General features: G+C 49.9%; 1 protein-coding gene across 1 annotated transcript in view; it reads right to left on the bottom strand.

Moving 5' to 3' along the window:
- C5H6orf132 (chromosome 5 C6orf132 homolog) overlaps positions 1-8,237 on the bottom strand; it is a 40,120-nt gene that overhangs the window by 9,789 nt on the left and 22,094 nt on the right. The gene's annotated exons all lie outside the window — the stretch shown is intronic.

Genomic DNA, 8,237 nt, shown 5'->3' with positions numbered 1-8,237 from the left:
CGCCCGGCTAGTTTTTTGTATTTTTTTAGTAGAGACGGGGTTTCACCATGTTAGCCAGGATGGTCTCGATCTCCTGACCTCGTGATCCGCCCGTCTCGGCCTCCCAAAGTGCTGGGATTACAGGCTTGAGCCACCGCGCCTGGCCTTTAGGGTAGTTTTCAAGGTCCTCAATGACCTGGCCTCATGCTTCCCAGCCAACTGTTATTTCACACTCACCTATTACACCCATCCCACACTGTAACTTCATGGACTCCCTCCCTGCCACCTGTTCAACCACCACATACAGTCCATGTTCATCCATGATGCTGGGCGTTGGTCAGCTGTACCTGTCTTTCCCACTCTCCGTTTATAACAATAATCATCATCATAATACTCCTTGCACTGTGCTCCAACTAAACGCAGTATCTCAGTCACACCACTCTGTATAGAGGAGGATGTCATCATTTACCAGATGAAGAAACTGAGGCTCAAAGTTGTCTAAAGTCACACAACCAGTACTGCCAAACCCAGGTCAGTGGAGCTCCCACTACTTAGTATTTTGCCTCCCTAAAATCCCTCATCCTTCAAGGATTAGCTGAGCCCCTCTAGGATGGAACAAGGGTAGGGGCTAAGAGCATTGACTCTGGCTTTCCAGCCTGCCTGGATTTGAATCTCAGCTCTGCTACCTATTAGGTGTATGATTGTGCAAGTTACCTAATCTCCCTGTGTCCCAATTTCCCCGTCTGTGAAATGGTGGTAACAACAGAATTACCCATTGTAGGGAAGTTGTGAGGACTAAATGATGCAATGCACAAAAAAGCACTTGGGAGCCATCCCCTGTCCACAGCACACTGACCCACTGCTGCCCAGAGCAACCCACAGCCAAACTTCCAAAAGAGGGGGGACTCTTGTTTGCACTCCAGATTGTCCTCTAGTTCCTTCAGTGAGATCTGGGAGCTCCTTGGAGTCAAGGGACCATGTCTTATGGTATCCCCCAAAGCTGGATGCATAGTAAGCCCAGTTGTTACTCAGCGATGGGCTGATGGTACTAACTCTCTGGGCTTAATATACAAGAAGGGCACTCAAGGTCAATGTTACAGAAATATCTGTGAGACCCTGGGTTACCAAGGGCCATCTCAGAATTACTCTGGTCACTGGGGATCAGCAAACCACTCATCTTGTTCTTGAAGAATTCTGAAGCTGGAATGGCCTTGAGCCATCAACTTGTCTTTTTTTTTTCTGCCTTTGTTGATTTGCATGGCCAACAACATACCTGTTCTCGACATTTCTCAAACCCAATGACTGGGAACCAGGGGCAGGTACAGGGACCCAGCCCATCAGAGGTGTGTCTCCCATGACATCCTGAGATGTGCCACATACACATGCAAACCACTGACGGTCTAATAACCTCCGTCAAGTACGCACACTCCGATTTTGATGAGATGGAGGCCTGGCCTTCAAAAGCCAGGGTTGAGATCTCTGATTAATTTCAACATAATTGAAAAGCAGAAAGGCTGGGGACTTAGCATCAAAAGTCTTGGGTTCCATTCGTGCTCAGGCTTGCCAGCAGTGTGGCCTTGGATGAGCAGTGGAGATGTGGGATGGGGACAGTGATGTTGAGCCATTGTGCAGGCTCCTCCTATGTGATAGCCCTATACTAAGAGTGTGACCAGTGTCACCTCAAATCCCTTCACAGAATCAGGGTGGAAACCTGGGCTTTCCACCTTACCTTTTCTACAGATCACTGAGACCCATTTTCTTCACTTAGAAAATTGAGGCAGCCGGGCATGGTGGCTCGTGCCTGTAATCCCAGCACTTTGGGAGGCCAAGGTGGGAGGATAACCTGAGGTCAGGAGTTCAAGACCAGCCTGGCCAACATGGCGAAACCCCATCTCTACTAAAAATACAAAACTTAGCCAGGCATGGTGGCAGGCGCCTGTAATCCCAGCTATTTGGGAGGCTAAGGCAGGGAGAATTGCTTGAACTGGGGAGGCAGAAGTTGCAGTGAGCTGAGATCACACCACTGCACTCCAGCCTGTGCGATAGAGCAAGACTCTGTCTCAAAAAAAGAAAAAAAAAAAAAAAAAAAGAAAGAAAAGAAAATTGAGCCAATAGTTCCTACTTTGCAGGGCTATTATGAGGATCAAATGAGATAATATCCCTAAATCCAGGAAACCAATAATAGTTGAAGGATTATATCTCGTAATCCTCTTTTCCAGAAAAGTGAAAAAATTGTGAACAATCAAAGCTAAGCCCCCTGGAAGTCTAGTAGCACCTTCTGGGTTACCCTGAATGCTTAATGGTGTGTGTGGGAGGAAGATGGACGAACTTTATGGGCCTAAGGTAATATTACTCACTATGCCCTTTGATCTTAAAGCACTTGGAAAACACATTAGACTCCCAAGACCACAGGGCGAAAATCCATCTCTGGAGCAGCTTGTAACAACAGCTCAGTCCAAGCCCTGGCTTCTTAGGTCCCTTTCCCGACACAAGGGGGTCCCACAACACGTCCACCGCCTCACCACAGTGCTTGCGGTGCTGTGACACACCACGGTCTGGCCCTGGGGCAAGTCCCAAAGGCCAGCCTCATCCCTTCAGAAGCTTCAGTATTGAACTGAACATAGTCTCTCTGGCTCGCCAAGCCCCTGTCTGGCCCTTTTCTTTCCCAGTTGGGCCCACATGGGCTCCTGTGGCTTACTTAGCTTTCCCTTTCACTGATGTTTATTCAGGGAAGGCAAATGCAAACTCATTTTAATCTTAGTCCCAGAAAAACAGACTTGGTAGGTAAACTGCTTCCTGCCCAGGCAGCTGGCATCAAGTGCACTGGCATGGATGGTGACATAGTTTAGTGTGCAAATGCACAGGTGTGGACAGCATCTATCTCTATGGGTGCTGAATTTCCTAACCTGCCTCTCTTCATGTCATAGAACAAAGGAAAAGCCTCCTTAAGAAGTGGGCTTGAGGCAGGGCGCATGGCTCACGCTTGTAATCCCAGCACTTTGGGAGGCTGAGACAGGCAGATCACTTGAGGTCAGGAGTTCGAGACCAGCCTGTCCAATGTGGTGAAACCCTGTCTCTACTGAAAATACAAAAATTAGCCAGGCGTAGTGGCAGGCAACTGTAATCCCAGCTATTCGGGAGGCTAAGACAGGGAGAATTGTTTGAACCCAGGAGGCAGAGGTTGTAGTGAGCCAAGATTGTGCCACTGCACTCCAACCTGGGCGACAGAGTGAGACTGTCCCGGAAAAAAAAAAAAAGGCCGGGCGTGGTGGCTCATGCCTGTAATCCCAGCACTTTGGGAGGCCGAGGTGGGCAGATCACGAGGTCAGGAGTTGGAGACCAGCCTGGCCAACATGGTGAAACCCCATCTCTACTAAAAATACAAAAATTAGCCAGGTATAGTGGCGGGCACCTGTAATCCCAGCTACTCAGGAGGCTGAGACAGGGGAATCACTTGAACCTGGGAGACGGAGGTTGCGGTGAGCCAAGATGGCACCATTGCACTCCAGCCTGGGCGACAGAGCGAGACTCTGTCTCAAAAAAGAAAAAAACAACAACAAAAAAAGAAAAAGTTATGTACTTAATGCCACTGAATAGTACACTTTAAAATTGTTAAAATGGTAAATTTTAATCTTATGTATACCTTATAATAAAAAAAGTTAAAACAGAAGACAAGAAATCAAAAGAAAAAGTGTTGGGGGCAACTTAGAATGTGTATATCCTCTAGATATCGCCTTTCTCCCATCCACTAAACTCCCAATCTTAACAGCAGGATCAACAGCTGCTACTTGGCCAGCACTTACTCTGTACCAGGTACTCTTTCAGCACTTTGTTTTTTTTTTTTTTTGTTTTGAGGCGGAGTCTCGCTGTGCCTCCCAGGCTGGAGTGCAGTGGCAAGATCTCAGCTCACTGCAAGCTCCGACTCCGGGGTTCCAGCGATTCTCCGGACTCAGCCTCCCAAGTAGCTGGGATTACAGGCACCCGCCACCACGCCCGGCTAATTTTTGTATTTTTGGTGGAGACAGGGTTTCACTATGTTGGCCAGGCTGGTCTTGAACTCCTGACCTTGTGATCCTCCCGCCTTGGCCTCCCAAAGTGCTGGGATTACAGGCATGAGCCACCACACCTAGCCTCTTTCAGCACTTTCTATTGCTCAACTCATTTGCTTTTCACAACAGCCCAGTGAGACAGGTGCTGTCATTGCTACTGCCATTTTCCAGATGAGGAAACAGAGGCTCAGAGAGATTCAGTGACATGCCCAAGGTTCCACAGCAAGTTATGGATCACCGTCTTTTCGGGCACCTTGCAAACCCAGCTTGTCATCCAGTTCTGCCTGTCACTTCCTGAATCCTCCCTTCCTGCTGCCCCTCCACCTCAGCCCTTTCTCAGTCCTCGCCATCCCTCACCCGGATGAACAGACTGCCTTTGACTCCAGACACTTTCCCAGTCTCTGCCTCACTCCATTCTCCAAAGCTGCCACAGGGATATTCTTTCTCAAAAGTATCTCAGAGCAGGTTACTTTCTGGCTCAAAATCCTTCCATTGGTCCAGAGGAAGACATTCAAACACCTTCACGTGGCCCGTGAGAACTTTCGTAAGGTGGACCCTCTGCAGCTCCTGCCATCTTCTCCCCACCTACTCCACAAACCCTGGGCTCCCACTGGTGGTTCTTGTCTTTTTCCCACCCCACTGTAGCTGGGGGAACCTGACCTACTCATGAACAAGTGTGCTTCCTGCAGCAGGCGTCCTCAGTGGGGCAGAGAAACCACCCCATGGAGAAAATGTGCAGAGGTTTCAGAGGTCCTGGGGGCAGATGGGTAGCTTGAAAAGCCCTCTAGATGATCCAGCTACATCTGCCTCTCCCAACCCCCGAAAATCACGGCCCCCACTTACGATCCATTTCCACATCTTCTCAGGCTTCCACAGCCTTGTTCTTGCTCTTACTCTGCCTAGGATTCTCTTCCTTTCCTGGCAAACTCCTAGGTATCCTTTAAGCCCCAGATTAAATGCCCTTCCTCTGTGAAGTCCTTCTTGGCAACCCCAGCCAGAGTTAATTCTCTTCCCTGTGTGATCTTCAGGCTCTATGTGCATTATTATTGCAGCTGATATTTATGAGGCACCTACTAGGTGCAAGGCACTGTTCTGAGTACTTCACATATAGCAACCCAGTTTTACTGTTAGTCTTCACAGTAACCCTAAGAGACAAGTTATTATTTTTATTTTATAGATGAGAAAACTGAAGCACAGAGAGGCTAAGTACATTGCCCAAGGTCAAAGAGCTAGTAAGTGCCAGAGCCAATACTGGGACCTGACAACCTCCTTCCTTTGCCAGTATAGTGTTTGCTCTCATACTTTCCCTCTAACACAACTCTCTGTCTATTGTTGATGACTGCAGTCCCTGCTGCCCAGCCCACTCTACTTGAGGGCTCAGTGATGGCTGCTTCTTTGTATGTGCCTGACACAGACGGGGCAGTTTAACAAATATTTGTTGAACGAATACATCCCTGGATGAGTGAATGAGTGGCAGCAAGAATATGGGACAAGTGCCGGGTGCGGTGGCTCACGCCTGTAATCCCAGCACTTTGGGAGCCCGAGGCAGGTGGATCATCTGAGGTCAGGAGTTTGAGACCAGCTTGACCAACATGGTGAAACCCCATCTCTACTAACAATACAAAAAAATTAGCCGGGCATGGTGGTGAGCACCTGTAATCCCAGCTACTCGGGAGGCTGACGCAGGAGAATCACTTGAACCCAGGAGGCGGAGATTGCAGTGAGCCAAGATTGTGCCACTACACTCCAGCCTGGGTGACAGACAGAGACCCTGTCTCAAAAAAAAAAAAAAAAAAAAAGAGTATGGGACAAAGAGGTGGAAAACCTGTGTTATGGCTCCAGGTCTGCTACCAATTAACTTGGAGCAAAGTAACTTCTCACTCTGGTCTGTTTCTGCCCCTTCTGTAAATATTCTCCAAGGATCACTTTGGCTGCGGCATTCTGTGAGTCCAGGCCCACAAAGTGTCCCTTCTGTGAGTCAGCTCACCTGCGTCATGTGGGCAGTGGCCTGGACACTCAGGGTCACCCCTCGATGACAGGGTGTTGGGACAGATAACTGAATTGCCTCCAGGTTGTCCTCTGACTCCAGAGACGCCAAAGGAGCAGCAGGATAGAGGCGGGGGGAGCTGGGAGGGAGAGTTCTCAAAATTATTTTCCAGGAGCCCCAGACCAGGCAGGCAGGGCTGGGCTTGAGGTCACTGCTGGCCTCAGACATGGGGCTCTGACTGCTGCAGTCAGCTGGGGAGCCTGCTGTGTCCCAACCTTACACTGCTCCACCCTTGGCATCAGGAAAATGACAGACTCAGGAGCCCAGGGTGCTGCCAGCAGGGGTTGCCATGTGCCTCAAACATTCTCAGAGGAGTGGAGTGCGTGGCCCTCCGAGTGTGGCAGCCCACGTCGAAAGGGGCAGACCAACCTGTGTGCAGTGAAGCAAAGAACACGCAAATGAGCATTTGAGCATGCCCCTGGTGGGCCGGGCTGCAGCACTTCCCTCTTTGGGCCAGCCTGGGCAGCTGGCCACAGCCACTCCCTGCACTGTGGCTGCCTGGGGCAGAGTCCAGCCCTGGCTCTGCCAGCTTGGGAACTCCACAAAACTGGGCCTCAGCACTTCCTCGTCCTCACACCCAGACAACACCCAGAAGCTAAGACCATCGGTCACCTCACTCACTTCACAGAGGTGTACAAGCGAGCAGCTCAGTTCAGCTGAAGCAGCCCTTTAATTTTTGTTTTTGTTTTTGTTTTTGTTGGAGATAGGATCTCACTGTCACCCAAGCTGCAATGCAGTGGCTCACCGCAGCCTCAAATTCCTGAGCTCCTGTAACCCCAGCACTTTGGGAGGCCAAGGCAGGTGGATCTTAAGTCAGGAGTTTGAGATCAGCCTGGCCAACATGGTGAAACCCTGTCTCTACAAAAAAAAAAAAAAAAAAAAAAAAAAATTAGGTGGGTGTGGGGCAGGCGCCTGTAATCCCAGCTACTTGGGAGGCTGAAGCAGGAGAATTGCTATCGCTTGAACCCAGGGGGCAGAAGTTGCAGTGAGCTGAGACTGTGCCACTTCACTCCAACCTGGGCAAAAGAGCGAGACTCTGTCTCAAAAAAAAAAAAAAAGGAGAATTCCTGCAAAAATTCCTGGCCTCCCAAAGTGTGGGACTACAGGTGCAAGTCACCATGCCCAGCTTTCCAGAGTGTTTTTTTTTTTTTTTAAGACGAAGTCTTGCTCTGTTGCCCAGACTAGAGTGCAGTGGCGCAATCTCCGCTCACTGCAAGCTCCGTCGCCTCTCGGGTTCACGCCACTCTCCTGCCTCAGCCTCCCGAGAAGCTGGGACTACAGGCGCCTGCCACCATGCCCGGCTAATTTTGTTTTTTTAATTTTTAGTAGAGACGGGGTTTCACCGTATTCACCAGGATGGTCTCGATCTCCTGACCTCATGATCCGCCTGCCTTGGCCTCCCAAAGTGCTGGGATTACAGGCGTGAGCCACCGTGCCTGGCCTTTTTTTTTTTTTTTTTTTTTGAGACAGAGTCTCACTCTGTTGCCCAGGCTGGAGTTCAGTGGTGCAATTTCGGCTCACCGCAAACTCCACCTCCCGGATTCAAGTAATTCTTCTGCCTCAGCCTCCCAAGTAGCTGGGACCACAGGTGCACGCCACCATACCTGGCTAATTTTCTTGTATTTTTAATACAGATAGGTTTTTGCTATGTTGGCTAGGCTGGTCTCGAACGCCTGGCCTCCAGTGATCCACCCACCTCAGCCTCCCAAAGTGCTGAGATTACAGGCGTGAGCCACTGCACCCAACCTGTCCAGCTTGTTTTTATACTTTTTGTAGGGACGGGGTCTAGCTATGTTGGCCAGGCTGGTCTCCAACTCCGAGGCTCAAGTGATCCTCCTCAGCCTCCCAAAGTGCTGGGATTACAGATGTGAGCGACCTCACCTGGCCAAAGCAGCCCTTTAAAAACCATCACAGCAGCCAGAACGGTGGCTGTGTGTGTCCTGAAGTCAGGAGTTCAAGACCAGCCTGACCAACATGGAGAAAACTGTCTCTATTAAAGATACAAAATTAGTCGGTCATGGTGGCGCATGCCTGTAATCCCAGCTACTCAGGAGGCTAAGGCAGGAGAATCGCTTGAACCCGGGAGGCGGAGGTTGCAGTGAGCCAAGATTGCGCCACTGTACTCCGGCCTGGGCAACAAGAGTGAAATTCCATCTCAAAAA

This window comes from Piliocolobus tephrosceles, chromosome 5 (assembly GCF_002776525.5).
Source record: "Piliocolobus tephrosceles isolate RC106 chromosome 5, ASM277652v3, whole genome shotgun sequence".
In the NCBI taxonomy this organism is placed as follows: domain Eukaryota; kingdom Metazoa; phylum Chordata; class Mammalia; order Primates; family Cercopithecidae; genus Piliocolobus; species Piliocolobus tephrosceles.
Note: the sequence above shows the minus strand (reverse complement) of the source record. Positions and strands in the feature narration are given on the sequence as shown.